This window comes from Tyto alba, unplaced genomic scaffold, assembly GCF_018691265.1.
Source record: "Tyto alba isolate M040663 unplaced genomic scaffold, T.alba_DEE_v4.0 Super-Scaffold_1, whole genome shotgun sequence".
NCBI lineage: Eukaryota > Metazoa > Chordata > Aves > Strigiformes > Tytonidae > Tyto > Tyto alba.
In genome coordinates this window covers 19430716-19450558 of record NW_024881261.1, presented here as the reverse complement: position 1 = coordinate 19450558, position 19843 = coordinate 19430716, and the positions used below count along the sequence as shown (strand labels likewise).

Below are 19843 nucleotides of genomic sequence, written 5' to 3'. Positions count from 1 at the left end.
GCGCACAGGCGCGGCGGCCCCGAGCCCTCAGCGCGGGAGGAACCACCGGTTACATAACGCCCGCCAGGGAAGCGGAGAGCGGAGCTGCGGACAACTCCGCCGGACCCCGCTCGGCCACGTCTTCCCCCGCCTCAGAGCGGGGCGGACAACGCTCCTACGGACCCTCCAACCGTTGAGTCGAGCAGCCCGAAGCCAGCCGGCGCTCCGGGCCCCGGCGGCAGCGGAGGGCAGACACCGGGCACCCACTTGACGCCTGCCTCGCCGCCTCAATGCGCATGCGCAGCTGCTGGGTTGGGGGGGTGGGAGTGGAGGAGTGGCGCATGCGTTTCGCGGGCCCCCGCCAGAGCGCGGAGCATGCGCAGAGGCGGCGGTCGGGAAGCGTCGGAGGGAGGGTGGTTGGCGGCAGCGGGCGCTGGCGGGGCGGCGGGAGGGTTGCCGGGCGGCGGCGGCGGCCTGCCCCGTGTCCCGCCGCGGCGCAGCTCGGCGGGGGGCTCTGGTGACGGCCGAGTGGCTCCGGAGGCCGCTGCGCTGCCGCGCCGGCAGCGCCCGAGCCAGGCTGTGCCCCAGTTTGTGTCCAATCAGAGAGTGAAGTGCGTGCACTGAGCGGGGCGGCAATGCGTAAACAAGCCCCGGGAAACTCCTCCGCCCCTCGCTCTCCCCTCCGCGCCGCTCCCGCGCCTCCCCGCAGCCTCCCCCGCCGCCCGCCAACAACTCCAACGAGGCGCGCGCTCCCGCCGCCCAACCGCCTCAACCGCCCTCCCCTCCCCCGCCCGCCCGCCCGCCCAGCCGGCGCCGCCCGCGCTGCCACACGCACCCCACTCCCGCACACGCCCGCGGGTGCCCGTGGCCTCTCGAAGGGGAAAGGTAAGGGGCCCGCCGAGCCGGCCGGCAGCAGGGGCGGGCGGGGGCCGCCGGGCAGGCAGGAGGCGGCGGCGGGGTGTGGGTGCGTGCGGGTGGGGGCGGGGGGGTGGGGGGGAGGGAATCATGTGTCATAACAAGTTGTTGAACGTGACATTGCTCTTGAACTGCGCTGCGGCGGCGGCGGGGAGCGGGGCTGCGAGGGGCAGGGGCCGCCGAGTAACTTTCTGCTGCGATTCGCCGCTAAGGAGGGAGCCGGCTGCGGGGCGGGCAGGGCGGCGGCGGCCCGCGGGGACGGCGGAATGCGCCCGGGAGAGGCTGATGCCGTTCGCGATGCTCGGAGCTGCCGGAGGGGGCCGGCGCGCAGCGCGGCTGGGTGACGAGCGAGCGCTTCGCGTCTGGCTGCGGCGGGAGCCGTTTCCACCCCGACGAGGATTTTTCTAGCAAGGCGCCTGGGCGGCTAGTTAGCGAGGAGTAGGTTCTGGTCCAAAGCGTCTGTTCCTGCGGGTAGTTATCCCTGGGTAATGCTCCGTGGCAGTTTGGCTCGCTTCCGTCGTGATTAGCTTGGCTTATTACATAAGATGTCACCGGAGGAGGAGAGGCACAAGTCCTCTGTGTGGCGGCGGGGGGGGACGCGGGTCCGCCGTGCCTTCCCGCGCCAGGTACCGGAGCCGAGGGAGCAGCCCCGGCCCGGGGCGGGGAGCTCACCTCGCAGCCCGCCGGTGAAATACGGCAGCTCGTTTTCCACGTGGGTTGGGTGTGTTTCCCAAACCTCGCCTTTGAGCTGAAACATAACCTGTTCTGGTTCCTCTCTGCATGTTTGATTTCTTCTTTTCTCTCTCTCTCTCTCTCAAAAAAAAAAAAAAAAAAACCAACCCAAAAACAAACAAAAAAAAACCAAACAAACAAACAAAAAAAAAACCACCACCAAAAAAAAAACATAAGAAAGTTTAAGAACTTGATTTTTGCTCCCTTTTTGTGCATGGCTAGTATGTTAACATGATCTGGAGACGATTGAATGAATCATCAGTTCCATGGAATAAAAGCAAGTGAATCATCTCTCATACACACACAACTGTGAGGGAGCAGAGTTGTTACTGTAGATAGTGAAAGGTTAGTGTCAGTTTCTGATACGCAGTGGAACCCAAGAAGTATAGACAGTGCTCAGAGACCCACCAGGTTTCCTGGGGCTAGTTTGTGAACTGTGAAAGTTTTGCAACACTCAGTTGCAGTTTTTCTGGCTCAGTGGTTGAATGGTAACCTTCTGTAGCAACTCGCTACCCTTTATTCTAGCCATATTCTCAAAAGGGTGTTGTTAATGGAAAGATTTAAGCAACTGTGCTATTCAAAGTGTATTAATTTAAAATAAAACTTAAACCTTCCCTAAATGGTATCACACAATGTCCATACAGTGAAGCCAGAGACAGATGCCAGATGCTTTTAATCTGGGATTTGTTTTGTTTAGTTTTGTTAAGCAGAAAAAGTTAGTCTCTGTTAAATTATATAAATAAATATTTGGAAAACAAATTAAACCAGTTTATTCAATAAAAAAGGCTTAAGTTGTACCTAGATAGACCTATGTTCCTGATCCTTTTGCCTGTTTCTGTTTTAAATGGAATTGAGGCTGGGTCCTATATATAATTTTTCTTTCAACTCTGACTCGGTTCCAAAGTGGAATTTCCATCCTCCACATTTTCTTGACACATCTATCTCTCCTTGTACAGAGGCAGAACTATGAATTTTACAAGATTAAGTTATCTTTTTTTTTTTTTTTTCTCTCAGCATACCTGCTCCTGTTGAGAAATGAAGTCACTGTTTACGTCAGGGAGGTAGTGCTTTACACATACAAGCACTTGGGTTTACAGTATAAAAATATGTGAAGAACTTTGTATGTCTTATTAGTAAATCATTCTGTCTACTTTGGCATCAGCTATACTTTATCTTGTTGCCCCTCTTTTGTACCTCTAGCCATTCTCCAAAGAGGAATGGAGGAATAAATCAGTCATGGAAAAGATTGATCTGGGTATTTGTTACTGTTGGGGAGAAGGGGCATGTTACCATTTTTGTTTGTCTAGAACTGAGAGCACTTGCACTTCAAAAACAGTTTTATAGCATTAATTACAGGATTGGAGAAATTAAGTGTGGGAAAACTATTACTTCAGGGCTCATTGTGTGGTTTTTAACACCTTGCTATCAGAAGATTCTGGAGCTAACCAAGGTAAGACTGCACACATCTGTGAACACTGTAATAGAGATTCTCTTAGGTATATTGGGTGGTCAAGTTAACAAACAGGAAAAAATACTATTATATTTGTACATTTAAATCAGCAGTTGAAAAGCATTCATCCTTTTTTATTTAATTTTCTTACAAAGAAGATAGAAACATACGGTGTGTATGGTATTTTATGTGCCCAGATGTCAGCTGAAAGCAGTAAAGCAAATAATACTGAAAGTGGACTCACAACTGCTCCAGCTGTTTTCCCCTGCTCTACATGTGCTCTGGGCTTCAAAGCAGAAGTGAAAAATTCTATATTTCACCTTTAAGCCTGCAGAATGTGCGAAATAAAGTGAGATAAAATTGATTGGTTTAAGGTTGCTTCTGTGCAGCTCCATTTTTAGGATTGATAAGCAGATTACTGTAGGATGCACAGCAGAACTTTGAGAACAGTGGAGGGCAATGCAGATAAAAGTAGAGTGTCTGAAATTTGTATCTTGTTTTAGCTATGTTGGGATACATAGGTTTTGTTCTTATGATAAACTTACGAATATCAAATCTTGCACTGCCTTTTATCAAAGAGAAAAAAATTAAGTTATAATGATTATTTGAAATGAATAGTGCTTTGCTCAAAAAATAGTTTAAGTTACCACCTGCTTTGCAGATTTGGTGCTCTGAAAGACTAGTGCCAACAGCACCTTCCAGTCTTTCCAGCTATCTCAGATAGAAATGAATGGTTAACAATGGGGGGCAGGGGGAAAAGAAGAAATATTTCCTTTTTACAGTTTTTGATTTAAAGACCCTTTCTAGACAGATGCAGCAGTCCCAAGCAGAGTTTTTAACTATTCTGTAGAAAGGCATGCTGCTGGTGTTGAAAAAGAGAATCCTTACTTCAGCTGTTGAAAACTGCACCAAGTGCATATTGGCCCAGGGGTCATTTGCTCCCCAAATCCTCCGTTAAAAACAGTTGTTGCAGTTGTCTGAGAAGAAGTTTAATTTCTATTACGAGTCAGTAATTAAAATATTAAGAAAATAGTTAGAAAAAGTTGGTACTATACCAAGCTATATCACTTTGCATTGCTTTATATATTACAGTTGTAGCCAATCTGTTCTTCAATGTTGGCAGATAGTGCCTTAGACATTTCTTACAGTTAAGGTTATTTCCCCAATTACTGTGTTGTTCCAATAAATGTAGTGCCATGAAAAGTAACAGCTCAACAGACTTTGAGACTGAAGCCCGTGATGAGCAGAGCAGGTATAGCACTGGCAGCAAGTTCTACCATGCTTTGACAAGACTGTGTGTATCTAGCTGCATGTGCACATGTGGGAAATATCAGTGTTACTTTATCTGAATTATTGCTTACAAAATAAAAATTGTCCACTGCCGTGTATAGGACATTTCTGGAATAAAGGATACATAGTGTTACATGAGCACTGTGGTCTCAAGAACTGTCACTATTAGTTCTAACACGTGAAATAAATAATTTTCATAGAATGGTTTGGGTTGAAAGGCCCTTAAAGACCACCTAGTTCCAACCCCCCTGCCATGGGCAGGGTCACCTTCCACCAGACCAGGTTGCTCAAAGCCCCGTCCAGCCTGGCCTTGAACACCTCCAGGGAGGGGGCAGCCACAGCTTCTCTGGGCAGCCTGTGCCAGTGTCTTGCAACCCTCACAGTAAAGAATTATTTCCTTATCTAATCTTCCAGTTTAAAACTTAACCCTCATCCTGTCACTACACTCCCTGATAAAGAGTCCCTCCCCATCTTTCCTGTAGGCCCCCATTAGGTACTGGAAGACTCCCCAGAGCCTTCTCTTCTCCAGACTAAACAACCCCAACTCTCCCAGCCTGTCCTTACAGGGAAGGTGATCCAGCCCCCTGATCATCTTTGTGGCCTCCTCTGGACCCGCTTGAGCAGATCCGTGTCCTTCTTATACTGGGGGCCCCAGAGCTGGACACAGCACTGCAGGGGTGTCTCATGAGAGGGGAGTAGAGGGGGAGAATGCCCTCCCTTGACTTGCTGGCCACACTTCTTTTGATGCAGTCCAGGACACAGTTGGCTTTCTGGGCTGCAAGCGTACATTGCGCGCTCATAGTCAGTTTTCCATCCACTAATATTCCCAATTCCTTCTCTGCAGGGCTGCTCTGAATCTACTCATCACCCAGCCTGTATTTGTGCTTGGGATTGCCCTGACCTGTGTGCAGAACCTTGCAATTTGCCTTGTTGGATTTCATGAGGTTTGCATGGGCTCATCTCTCAAGTCTGTCAAGGTCCCTCTAGATGGCATCCCTTCCCTCCAGCATGTTGACCGCACTACACAGCTTGGTGTCATCAGCAAACTTGCTGAGGGTGCACTCAGCCCCACTGTCCATGTCACCAACAATGATGTTAAACAGCACTGGTCCCAATACTGACCCCTGAGGAATGCCACTCACTGCTCTCCATTTGGACGTTGAGCTGTTGACTGCAACTCTTTGAGTGTGACCATCCAGCCAATTCTTTATCTACCGAGTGGTCCATCCATCAAACCCATGTCCCTCCAATTTAGAGACAAGGATGTCATGCGGGACAGTGTCAAAAGCTTTGCAGAAGTCCAGGTAGATGATGTCAGTTGCTCTTCCCATGTCCACCAAGACAGTAACCCCGTTGTAGAAGGCCACCAAATTGGTCAGCCACGATTTACCCTTAGTGGAGCCATGTTGGTTGTCACCAATCACCTCCTTATTTTCCATGTGCCTTGGCACAGTTTCCAGGAGGATCCACTCCATGATCTTGCTGGGCACAGAGGTGAGCCTGACTGGCCTATAGTTCCCAAGGTCTAATTTATTTCCCTTTTTAAAAATGGGGGTTATGTTTCCCCTTTTCTAGTCATTTTGACTGGTTGCCTAAAACTGAAACCATTTATCCCATTATTAATAGTTGAATTCATGCACATTTCAGCAGTTTTCCTAACATCTGGCCAAACTTCATTTTCTACTGTGCATTGGTCATTTCTTCCCTGTTATGGAATAATTTTCTTCCTTTGTCATTGTTTTATATGTGTTATAACGTGTGTTATGTTTGTTTATATGTGTTTAGGTATGTCAGAAATTTTAAAAATAGGTGGCTAATTTGCCATAATAATCCTATTTTTCCAAAGCACCTAACTAGGAAAACACAAGAAGACATCTCAGAAGAGGTTGAAGATGAGAGTAAAAGTTACTGGGAGGATCCTCAGTTCCTTAAGATACTGTTATATTAGTGGCTGATGCATTGCAAGGAGGGAGGCACCAGGCTTCAAGTTGTTGCAGGGTGTTATGGTTCAAGAACTGCTTTCTCATGTTGAATCCTCACTGGCAGTTGAGTTTGCACTAGTTGTTTTAAAGAGCGTACCACATGGGCATTGAGCAGTGACTGCTGAAGAACCAGGTATTCACACTGCAGGTGGGGTGGCTTTGGTGATACCTTATGCACAGCTTCAATATTGGTTCTTCCACCAGGAGGAAAACTACTCTGTAGTCATTCCACTTCTGCTCAGATCAAATTCTTACCAAAAGAACCCTACCTACACACTAAATCACTAATGGAGGTATACCAAGAAACAGTGTTGGGACCTAAATGGCGAAGCTGTGCTTTTCTTCTGATTCAAGGATATGATTCATTCTATGCATATTATTGATGGCAGGGTTACAAAATTATTTTCTGACAAAGATACATTGTTTCTGGCAATTTTCTGGCAATATCTGCTTCCTCAGAAAAATCTATGGCTCTGTGCTTATGGATAGCAGACAGCTGAATCAGTGAGTACAATCTGATACCATCAGGGAGGGCCGTAGTTTCTAATTGCTGTAGAATTGCTTGCATTCAGTTTATTATTCCCACCTTCCAAACTCCAACCTGCACACTTGTTTAGTTCACCTGTTACAGCTTAGTTTTTGTATTATGAGCTCTTGGGGAACACTTTGACATAGATTCCATATTTGTAGAATTTGCGGCACTGATTTGGCTTCCGATCTCTATGGAAATAAGTAATAAATAATAGCTTTTGTTTTATATGTTTTTACCTGAATCTTTACTGTGTGTCTATCTCAGTGCAAAGTAAAACCAAAACAATTCTTCTGGAGTTTTAATAGAACATTTTCCAAAGACCCACACTATAAGTAAAATATGACTCCAAATAGACAACAGTATGAATGAAAGAGAATAAAAAATCTAAATTCACATTTTTGTGCCTCATGTGAAGCTTCAGTGAGGGACACCATGAATACCACCAAGAGCAAAATTAAGCCTAAATAAAATAAGACTTCTATTTTGTTTTAACAGGAATTCTCAAATGTGATGAACTTCTGTAAGGGTCAGATTTGCTGTAATTTTCATAGTATCTTCTGGTCCTTCTTAAAAAAAAAAGAAAAATTATTTGTGATTTTTCTTGTGTAGCCAAAACACCCTGTGGTGCCCTGAGTAGAGATTTGCTCAGTTGTGGACTTCTTTTTGCACCTGAGCTATCCTGCTTCCCTTCACAGAGATGCGGAGTTAGAGACTGCTTATGCTGATTATAGACAGTTGAAATTGCTCCAACTGACTTCTTCCATGAGGAACCAAATGCTGTGGTTATAACTTGATGACAGAGAGGCAATTTTTCTTCACCTTGTAACTACAAGTGTGATTTCACATTGGCACTGTATCAGAGTATAGAAAATATATGGATTTTCAATGTAGTGTTACCTCTGTGGTGGTACATTTATATTAATTTCGCTTTGCAGTGGTCTTTAAAAGTGTTAATGTTCATGGATTACTTTTTCAGGACTAATGTAATTGTTCTGTAACAGTTTCAGCCAGTACTAATGAATTCCATTTTACTGAACAAAATAAGACAATACTCAACTTAGTTTGCAACAACTATGGACTAGTAGTTGTATGATCATATAGATGATTTAATGATTTTTTATGAGACAGTAACATATTTCCCAGTGGCTGCAGCTGACAAACTAACGTGCAGAAGTAGAATATCCAAGATTTCTCTTTAGAACTATAAAATGGAACATTTTGATATAAATTAACATTTACATTTTTAAAAAGAGTTTCTACCATCATATAAGAAATCAAAGTATTTTAATATGTATTCATACAGATACTGTGGATGTATGAGAACACGCTTGGATTAATTCTTATGTTTTGATCTGTCTATAGACATTTCATTTTTGTTTTAAGTAATTTTAAAATGGGGATAATTTATGTAAATAAAAGCTTTTTTTTTAAAAAAGTCCCTAATATGAGACAAGAATATAGGCTGTAATGTGTATTCTGCCCCAGTTGTTTTGTCCTGAGTGTCATAACCCACAAAAGGGTCCTGTTAGGGAACAGTCTCAGTTTCCAGTCTTCGCATTCTCATAACCACTGCATTTTCATAGTATGTGACTTTGTGATGCAGAAAGGAAGTACCTGCAGATTGAAGTTACTTGAATGGTCATAATTCCTATTTCAGCATTGTCAGTACAGTGATAGCCTTATTGGCCTTGATCAATAGCAATGCTTGATTCATAAGAGCAGCTCTCCAAGACTTAACACTGAGTCTCCTTAGCAGTTGCTGACATAATAATACAATGTAAAACTGATGACATGACCTATAACAAGATATTAATTTCCTGAATCTGAAGCTCTATGTAGAAGAAAGAAGAAGCACTGGAGTTCCTTTCAATAGCAGAAGACTTTGCATTGTGCTTCCTAGCTCTGGTTCTTTTTAACGATACTGGTAAAATATTATCACCCTATTAATTTAATTTGGATTGGAAAGTCTGTTTTTTAGATTATTCTAGTATGTGTTCAAAGTCTCCAAAAGAAAAATTATCACTTTTCTTTAGGATATAAAATGTGCTGGCATTATTAGTTTACCTATTTCTTAGATAGAATTTTTCAGATGACTTTTTGCATTGTATTACATCTATTAAAATCTTTGTGTACTAACAAAGCACGTTAAAGTAATAGAATCTGAAAATTAAATATTTTGAAGATAGATTTCAGTGCTAGTTACTACTGATCAAATGTGACAGACAGATAAATTCTCTCCGCCACAAAAAAGTAGTTGATCTTGAGATACAAGTCTTGAGAGATTCTTAGAGATGCAGCACCACTAATTAAAGCAAGTGCAATTATATTTATTTCCTCCCTCAAGAAGAATGGAATATGTAAGAAACCAGGCTCTTGATTAATTTCATAATGAAAACAGTTCTTTTTTTCAGATGGAAGGCCAGCTCTTAAATAGCCAGTGTGTGGATTGAATGAAGTTAAAGATGTTTCTGTCTTTCATGGTTTTACAGAATTGTTATTTACTTTTTTGAAGAATCATCAGTACTAACTGCAGAGACAAAAGATCCTTTATATGATATAAATGATATTTTGACTAAGTACTCTTGCTTGATTCTGGCTGTAGAATTTCCCTGCATACAAAGTGATTTTGAAGAGCTGCTTAATCAAACCAATATTTTTCAGCTTTCCATCTTAACTCTTGTGATATATCATAGATAAAGTAAATTTTCATGCTTTCATCCCAAATACATATTTACCAAAATTTGCAAATGTTTTGTGTGGACAGTGATCACAGAATGCAAATGGATTTATTTGAAATAATGTGCTCAGTGACAGTTGGTGCCTCACACAGGCAAGTGTTTAGAATATACTATTGATTTATAACTTTTGTGTATTCATTGCTGAAAATTTAGAACATAAATTTACATGGGATTAGTCTACAATTCAAAATTTCCAATAATTGCAGAGGAGCTTTTCCAATTAATTCAGTGTGAAGCTGGATGAAACCAGTGATAGACTTGTAACAGAGGAGCTTTTCTACATCTGGCTTCTCAAGGTATAATAGCTCTTATTACATCAACTAATACAATAGGGAAAAGCACACAAACTTTTGGGCATACAAGCCATTTTTCAGGTCTCAGACAATAGCAGCAAACCTTGAACTAAGGGTATGGGTTCAGAAGATGTCTATAGGCACTTCTATTGAACGACTGAAGTGCTGCTACTCTCCTTTACGCTCTGAGCCCTGGCAGTCGTTGAACTCCCGAATAAATTAAGTTTAACTAGCCCAACAGGAAAGTAATAAAACAACTGGTACAACTGGTCCATTAGGTCAGCTCTGCTGTTCAGTTAACTGTAGATTCAGGACAAGTTTGGAATAGTTGCTTTGAGTTTATTGTAGTTATGACATTAACATAGCTAATTTGAGGGAAAAGTGTGGTTATTGCCTATAAAACAAAGGGAGAGATAGTGCTCCATCATGGCCCGAAAGAACACAGGTCATTACCACCAGAACTCTGAAGGCTTTAGCTGCAGTGTCATCATGCAGTAGAGGCAGTATCTTCAGTAAGTATAATTTTTGGTATCTAGAAGATTTATGAATCCTTGTTTCAGGGTCTGACTTGGTGATCAGGACTGAGAAGTGAGAGGTGGAATTTTCTGATGAAAAATGTCCTCATGGAATTCGTTCTGGCACCTAGAAGTCTTGCTAATATGCATATAATTACATTGGCACAAGAACCGCACGGATAGAACAGTGTACATTAAGAAAGCGTTTCTTTAATATTTATTTAATATAAACTCTGGACTTCCTTTCTTGGATACTTACTAGGCTGCTGCACTAGAATTGAGTTTGGGTCACATGGACATGAATTGCTGGACCATGTTTTGATGTTCTCTGGTCTGGACTAATAGGTGCAAAATTTGCATCTGACTTCTTGAGAGTGCAGAACCCTCCAGGCTTCTCCCATCTATCCTATACCTAGATTTCTCAAGCACCTCTGATACGTAAAGAATATTTGCAAAGATCTGCTTAACATTGGGCCTTTAGATATACAGTTTCCATTTTTTTTATGGGGGTAATATGTGATAAAATTGACAGGTAATGTGCTGACTGAATAGAAGTTTCCTACCAGTGATGATAGCTGCTTACCATGTCATTTTTACTGTTTATTTTTGAAGAAAGTGTATTGGGTCTCATGAATCCAGGCTAGAATCCATAAAAATACAAACAGTTTAGAAATGTAGCCTTAGCTAATGAAAACTGATGTAATTTAAACTTCACTCGATCCATTTGACTTTATGCCAATATTGAATATGCCTGTAGATAAAGGAAGGCTGAACCACAATTACTGTTTGTACTTACTGTAGTTAAGTTACCACCGACCTGCTTATAAAATTGTCAGTTATTAAATAATTCCAAGAACAAGATTAGGGAAAAGTTGTCATTTTGCCCAGTTAAACAAAATTTTGTAACCATTTCATTAAGCTAGGATTTCAAATTTGGCTTAATTATTGCCCTTGTCTTATGAATGTATTTTTTCCTGTTCTTGTGAAAATAGAACAGTGTTTGATCTAAGTATAAGCCTTTGAAAAAAACCCTGAGTTTATATATGTTCTTAGAAGAGGCTGGTGAGAGTTTGGCAGTGACATTTTCCAAAGATAGCATCTGCAGCCAAGTAGTTGAGTAGAACTCTCCCTGTCACTGTTGCTCCCTGAATCCCAGTGTGAACTCCAATACAAGTATTAAAAAGGAGATTAGCTCTGCTTTGACTGTTAGGGGCACAGACATCATGAAGGAGAAAGAAGAGGTGACTGGTCTGCAGAGAAGTGAGAATTGCAAGTGGCTTCTCTTTGCAAGTATCAGAGAGTAAAGGAAGGTAGAAAACTGTTAGGAGGGTCTAGGCACAGGAATGCGGAGATGGATATTGTATGATCTGAAAGGGTCCCCTGCTCAGGGGACAGTATGGAGTCCAAAACCAGTAGAGAGCATACTTTCTAAGCCTCTTCTTTCCTCTGCTGTCAGCAAATAGCAGAGAGAACAACAGGCAAAGAATGTCTCTTCCCTTCAGTGCTTGTTGGTTTGGTATTGCTTCTGTTTATTCATACACGTGAGGTCTGTTTGGTGGGTGCTGAAGTCAAGCTGCTGACAACTCACACTGCACGGTGTCATCCAGACTCTGCAGTAGAACTCCTGTATTTTGGCCATGGTTAAGTATAAGAATTAGACTGCTCCAATATAGCTATTTTAAGGTGAAAGGGCTAAAATGTTAAGACATTTTTTATTTTAGGCTGTTGTTGTGACCGTAGTTTATCCATTGTTGTAATGCTCTTCAATTCTGTTCTTAAAAGGCTTTCTCCCCAGCACCCCCTTATTCACTGCACAGTTGTAAAGTGTTTGGGGATTTATCAGTAGGAGTTGTCAGCAGCGGAGTGTAGAATGTGCACAGAGGAATGCAGAAAGGCAAAGAATGGTCTCAATATAGGGAAGTTAATTGCCATCTTGGAGGACTAGTTTCTGCCCATCTTGGATGCTAAATGACTATTTATGATGGGTAGGTAATATAGATCAGGGGTTCATAGATGGCCAGTCATTTTTTTAACACTTGGAAGACATATTTAGCCAGATTTGCTGGTGTTCTGACATGACCAGTACAGCTAAAAGCATGTGAAACTGAACTGTTTACTGTTAAGAGTCCCAAGTGTCCTGAAAAATGGAACCTTAAAATTTCAATCAGATGTATGGAACTAAAGAATACTTGGGACAGTTTGGACCTAGACTTCTGTGTCTTCTGTTTCTGTATCTGTGAATTGTGGCTAGCAGTGTTGTCTTGTTGAATAGGTTGTGGAGAAGATTCTTTTTTTGTTATTTGGGGAGCATTGAAATACCAGAGGAAAGTGAAGTGGGTATGCATGTGGGTGATATCAACACCTGGGAGTAAAATAAAATCTTTTAAAAAAAGCATAACTGGCTTTTATACTAGGTTGTTTGGTAAGAAATATACATTCAGATTATTAAATCCAGTGTTACAGTTCACGTATGCAAAAGCATGGATTTTTTTCTTCAACTCTTTTGGAGTCTGTAATTTTTACTGAAGTTACATAAATCTCAGAAGGCCCCATCTAGATACAGAGTTCTGTTGTGTTTCATTTCATGGAAATTTATAAGAGATTGATTTTCCCTATTTAGACAAAGGAATGTAATAGACAAATTGGGATCGGGGAGAGGCACTAGTCATACAGGTGTATTTTTCCATAACATACTTGGGTAAGCTGCTTGGTACAAAGGTGCTATTTATTACTTAAACTAAATATGCATTGGGGCACATCTATGTGATTTTAAGCAGATGTAAGCTCCTGCTGCCTGAGCTTGAAGAAACTGAGAAGATATCTGCCAGTGGTTAGTGTAATATGAAGACAGAGTATATTAGCTGTGGCTAAGTGCCATGGTAACACCAGAATATGGTTTCTAGTCAAGTTTACAACACATACATTTCTCATTGCTAGTAGACCCAGTTTGCAACTTTTCCTGTCATTAAACAAACAAGATTAATTAAAATACTTTATTAAACAAACAAACTCTTTGTTTTGGGAAGCTGTGTCAGTGATCTTATGGATGGCTTCTGAATATGGTATTTGTGGGAAGAAACTGTCAGAGTTTAGGAAAGAACGAGTGTAACTGTAGAATAATAGAGAAAAGCCCACAATACTTAAACCTGGACACTGCAGAACCTTCTCTTTTATATCTCAGTGAGTGGGATGTTATTGATCCTGCTTATTGGAGTGGGTGGGATTTACCTTGTTCACATCAATAAACCTACACATTCCTTGAAAGTGGCAATTGACAGTTAAATGTTGATTCCTGTGCTTTCCTACCAGTAAGAAAAACATAAGCATTGCTGAGCATCCTGCACTGATAGATGTCTCAGGAGCTTGTGCTGCAGGAGTTTTTTGTAGGACAGAGTAGATCAGACAACTTAGTGTGGTTCTGCTCTAAAAGTGAGTGGTAAAATGTTGGCGTTAATGACTGTGATTATTCAGTCAGATGTCTGACAGGAGTGTTACATGAAATGTTACATTGTGTCCCATATGTTAATTTAGCTGCTAAACTGTAGTAACTTTTCTTTTTAGTCTCTCATTTTTATGTATCTTGTGGGCTGCACAGGTTTTAAATTGTGCCTAGAAAACCTGAAAATCCATCATCGCTCGTTTTACCATGTTATTATGAGCAACACTTGCTTGGAAGTCACCAGCTCTGTATGTATCAGTTCCTGGACCTATACCAAATACAGGAAAGCAGTAATTCCATATAAGCTATATAGCTAAACAGGGCAGGGAAATCCAACTGCTGACTGTTCAGCTGCTGCTGCTGTTTCATCGTGTACCAAAATTTATCAGTGCAATATACCCAGAAACAGAGCATAGAGCAGAAGTTCCAGAACTTTTTTGAGTGCTACTATCACAGAAGGAAAACTGTGATAGAATAGTTGCTTTAGCAGCTTGTACTTTTTTTTTTTCTTTTTTTTTTTTTTTTTGACCATGCACAGATGCAGGAGATGTTTAGGCTGTATTCCTTATCTGGAGGAAAGGCAGTAGATCAGATCTTTGTGGGATACCGGTTTGAAGTACTTTCATAGTTAGGAGGTCCCTGCAGGAGTGAACTGCATTGCAATTACCTGCACAGGAGACTACTGGGTTTAACCACTAACAGTCTTTTTCAAAGTTGTTTTCCTGTGAGCAAGTAGGTGCTAAATATTTTAAGTTTAGGGGGCTGGAATTGCTGTCCATGTAAACATGTTTGCAGTCTTTTTGGTTTTAGGTCTTATGCTTGTGCTTTTCTCTGCAACGCTTCTGTTTCTGATTTAGGAAGGTTTTGTTTTCATAGTTTTGTTTTTTTCATTGTCTCTCTTTTTTTTTTTTTTTTTTTTCTTTGCATGTTCCTGTTTATCTCACAAGCACAAGGAACTGATTGAAACTCCAGGTAGAAGATAAACTTAAGAATAAGAAGAAACTTGCATACACTGAAAAGAAATCACAGAAGGATTGTGGAGAAGGATCTAGAGTACAAGTTCTGGTATGAAATTCTAAATATTTTCCTTGGAAATCAGGTCACTGTCTGCTCTGGAAGACAAACTTCACTTAGTATAGAGTATAGCATGTAAAATAGTTCCACTGAGTCTGTGCTGGCCAGACAAAGATTACTTCTTACCAGAAAAACTATGTTTAAAGTGTTCAGACTATGTTCAGACTGACATAGTTTCTATTCTCTTGTACATGGCATCCACTAAGATATTCTTCATGCTTTAGCCGAATGTTGAAGTGTCTTACATGTAAGACTTGTTTGTATGAAAACTAGCCACAAAGTCAGGGCAACTTCCTAGTACTAGATTTTTTTTTGCCACTGTTAAAAATGTTTTCAGTATGATTTTTTCCCTCGTTAAGATATCAGAAGGAAAACCATATGTAAATACTTTTGAGATGGATTCTTCCATCTCCACAATATGAAGTCAAAAGGCAATTAATTTTCTTAATACTGAAGACGCTGAAATCTTCCATGCATTTAAATAATTCTGTATTAGTATTCACTTTGAGAATACCTTGGTCTATTTCTGACTCCATATTTCCACCAAAGGCACTGGCAAGCATTTCTGCTAATTTAGGGGCCACAATTTGAATCCTCTATACTTATTGTAGAAATTCTGAATTTAGACCTCTGAATTTGCATGAAGCAAGAAAAAAAATCTTTCCTTTGAAATAAAATTATGTTTTAAACCCAAGAAAGCTTATTTAAATTTAGAAAGCCTTAATTGTTCTTTTTTTACTTCTGTAGCATTACATTTGCATTTTTTGGATGAGTAATTATTTCTAGAATTTGGATATGTAAAAGCTCGTCAGATCAAAACCAGGTATACTTGCATTACAAGTTGACTGGCTGGAATCATCACCTAATCCTAGAGAAATGGCTTGATTATTTTTAGTCTTATATAGATGGACTTACTGGTACAATTTCAAAAGCTTTCTCTTTGTAAGTGCAAGACAGAAGACTGGAAGGTCACCATGTATGTCTTCTAGGTCCCTATCCTAGGTATTGTTATATAAAAAACACCCATTTAGTGTCCACTGAACTGAAATTCAAGTTATGATCTCACTGTTGCTAAATACCGACTTTAGCTGGTATAAAATGCTGCAGCTAGAAGTTTGTTAGTTCTGTGTTCAGGGTGACCAGAAGAAAGGACAGGGAGTGTAGAGAGGAGAAACTCACTACAAAAGTAGTTTAACTAGGTGACGCAAGACCTTGAATAAGAACTGGTGCATCAGGAGAAATGAAATGGAGATATAATCTGACAATATTCTTAATATAATTGCGGTTTCCTTACAGTAGACATTTGATTCAAATGTTAGACTAAAGTACAGCTTAACTGTGAATCAGAAAAGTATTACAAAGGAAATGGAAGCCAAAGAATGCATATAGAGGGGCTAGGCATTCATATTCTACCAACTTTTTCTTTGCTTGAAACTGCAGAAATAAGTATGTGGTGTTAAGTGTTCATGAGGGAAACAGCAGAAAAAAACCCATGGAGGTAATTCTAAAATCAATATATTCCATATAAATGTAATTAAGGTCCCTGACATTAGATGAGTTCAAATAGAATTTTCATACACTTTGATGGGCATATTCCAGTTCTCTTGATGATCTGAGATAATCAAATAGAATAAAAAGATAAAGAGCAAAAGAGAAATCACTTTGTAGAAACTATTTGTAGGTTCTGTTTACGGAGTGCCATATTATTCCCTCACAAAACACAGACTTCTAAAAGAATTTTGAAGAGTCATGGTATAATCAGCTGCCAGTGTCTAGGGAAGACAAAAGAATGAAGGTAGTCTTGGATGAATGGACAAGGGGAATATCAAGCAGTTGTCGAATTACGTTGCTTCTGTCGTGCTAATGCTGTGGTCGCTACTCAAATACTGAACTTGGTTCTGGCAATAGCACTTAAAGGGTGCTGAAAAAATGAAAATGTTATATAGAAGACCTGAAATAATTATACAGGACTTGGGACACGTGCTTCATCATGAAAGACCAGAGACAGAGCTTAGTAAAAGTAAAGCTAAGGTGGCACTTCCAGACAGTAATCAAGTCATTTCTTAATATTAACTTTGGTAAACTAATTGGAAACATTTGAAATAAAGTAACTGATATTCAAAAACAGATTGTTTAGTCATGCAGATTAAAAGAAAATCAAATTATTATATCTTAGCAAATGAGGAAATAAAAACCAGACTAATTCAGACTATAATTAAGGATTTTTATTTTTTTTTTTTTTTTTACTAATTGGAACTACTAATGATTGTGGTAGGTTCCTTGGTACTGGTAGTCTTGAAAATTAAGAAGGATGATTTAGTCAAACTAATCTGTTGAACTTCAGGTGGAAATTAATGCAGGTAAGTCCTATGGTTTGTGGGTTTTTTAATGCAGCTCAGACTAGATGATCACAGTGGTCTGTTCAGACTTAATATGTATTACAGTAAAGGTTGTGCAGTCCGTCTTTACTGTAACATTTGGATGTTTAATTATACACAATGCTGGCAGAGGATGTTCTGCATGTGATTACCTGAAATCCTCCAGAATTCAGATTGCTAAATCAGTAAAAAGCAGAATAGAACATGTATATCAAGAAGGCAATAGGATGCTATTAGATGAGATGTTTTCAAGAACAGCATATCTAGTGTGGTGTGTCAGCATTTTATAAAGGCATGACAGAGTCCCTTGTAAAATACCTGGCTATTTAAATTTTAAATGACCTTTGGTCTCCCTTTGTGGTGGGTAGTATTCAAGAAGTGTATGGAAAGTAAAGCAACAGCTAGCCCTGTAGCTCTGCAAAAGATAGCCAGTGGATACAAAGGAGCTATGAACTGTGTTTGCATAACATGTTTGTCTCAAAGTAGGTTAGATATCTGCTTGGCCATTTGGTTTTCTGTAAAAACACTGTTCCCTACTTGTTCCATATTAAACCCTTCTCCATTTATATTTTTATGTTCTTTAAAAATAAAGAGAGAAGTTGTTTAAAACAACTGATAAAAGCAAACCATCTAAGGTGCAGAATGGCCCACGATCAGCATTCCAGAAGAGTTCTTTCTGAAAGAAGAAAGCTAGATTAACGTGAATGTCTCATATTTATTTTGCAAATAATAAGGTTGGAGAAAATAAATACTGTGTGGAAGTGTATGCCCTAGCTTCCCTAAGGTAACACAAGGGTGTATGTTGTGTAAGTAGAACTGACAGATACTTAGGAATCCTAAGAAGTCAGGATTCCTATATTTCAGGCTTCTTCTCTTCATTTTGGCAGATTTTTTCATACCACTGCTAGAAAATAAATATTTTGTTAGAATTGATAAACATCCTTACTAATAACCACATTCTTTAAGTCATCTTTGTACTGTATTCCAGAGGTGTGCAAAAAAGAATGTTGGCTCAGATGTACAGTAATCTTAAAAGCACCTGTAAGAGATACTCAGTTTGCTATAACAAGCAGATTACACTAGTTCCGCAGTACAGTTCAGTGTTCATAGCATTTTTCATACATGTGACAGTGATGCAGTGTTTATTTCAAGTCAAAAGCCACATGTTCAAGTCCCCTTAAAGTCAACAGAGGAAATTGCTTGCAACGACTTCTAACTTACAGCCTACACATTTTAATTTCTATTTTACCCATAAAATTCCTGTATTAAAATTTACTACTAAGCAGTTTTTTATTTTTGTTGTAATACAGCATTTTCATGCTCAGTGAAAGGACTTTAAGAATATCTAGTAATACAAATGGTGTTTTACTATGAATGCAGTAAAAATAACAAGTAACAGTGAGATGGTACCCAAAAATACTATCATTTGTATCTAATGTATTTCCATTCTAAAAAAAAAGTCAGGATCTTGATATAAATACCTATCTGTAATGAGATCATGTCATTATTCTGTATGGCTTCTTACACTGTGTTTATTGCCATATAAATGAAACATCTCCCAGCAGTTTATTAAACAGCACTTTGTCTCCCCAAGGATAGAAGCATGTGCAGTAGATGGCCATGTTTTGGTAGACTTTTTGTGTTTATTTTGGGGCGAGTATGTTGAAAGTGTTTATGTTGATAATGCATAATCAATGTTACACAAAATTATATTCATATAGCTGATTGACCTACAGTCAAACTACAGACTGAGCTGAATACTGCCTGGATAAGTAGTTCATCTGGCACCCAGCACACTCCCACATTCTCTCCATCACTCAGAGGTGTGGATCATGTCATACAATGCACATCTGTATCTGGCCATGGAGAAATAGATCAGCACACATCTGGTTGTAACACAAATACAGGCTTAGTCATGTCACAAGTGTGCATAAACCCTTAATACCTACTCACACATCACTGGACAGTACAACAGAAAGGTCAGACATTGCTAATTTTGTTGATTATGTTATTTTTGTGCATTAATCCCAGTAGGCAGCCAAGCACCACAAGCTGCTTGCTCACTGACCCCCTAACCCCCATGGGACAGGGGAAGAGTAAAGGAAGAGTAAAAGCATGAAAACCTTGGGGTCAAAATGAAAAAAAGTTTAATAAGTGGAAGATGAGAGAAAGAAAAGAAAACAAAACAAATGAAGCAAAGGCAATCACTTTCCACCTCCCACATGCAGACTGGTGCCCAGCCAGTTCCCAAACAAAAGACACCCAACCTCCTTAAACCCCTCTCTTTTCTCTTTTTATGGCTGAGCATGATGTTATATGGCATGGGCCATGGGAGAGGACACAACCAGGCAAATGACCTGATACTTCTTTGTATCTCTTTGGTTAGTTCAAGTCACCTATTGTGCAACCCCCAGTCTTAATTGCAGTGGGTAGTGAGAAAGATAGAAGGCCTTGATACTATGCAAACACTGTTCACCAATAGCTAGAACATTAGCATGTTATCAGCATTGTTTTGGTCACAAATCT

General features: G+C 40.3%; 1 protein-coding gene across 3 annotated transcripts in view; it reads left to right on the top strand.

Annotated features, from left to right (window-relative positions):
• Nucleotides 1–760: 760 nt before the first annotated feature.
• Nucleotides 761–19843, top strand: part of PCGF5 (polycomb group ring finger 5) — a 73538-nt gene continuing 54455 nt past the window's right edge. For 2 of the 3 annotated variants that reach the window (XM_042795949.1, XM_042795745.1), the window contains exons 1-2: nt 761–864; nt 14813–14930. The gene's annotated coding sequence lies outside the window, so the exon portion shown is untranslated. Of the gene's footprint in view, nt 865–5210; nt 5311–14812; nt 14931–19843 lie in introns of all 3 variants that reach the window. The other variant, XM_042795894.1, reaches the window with a different exon arrangement.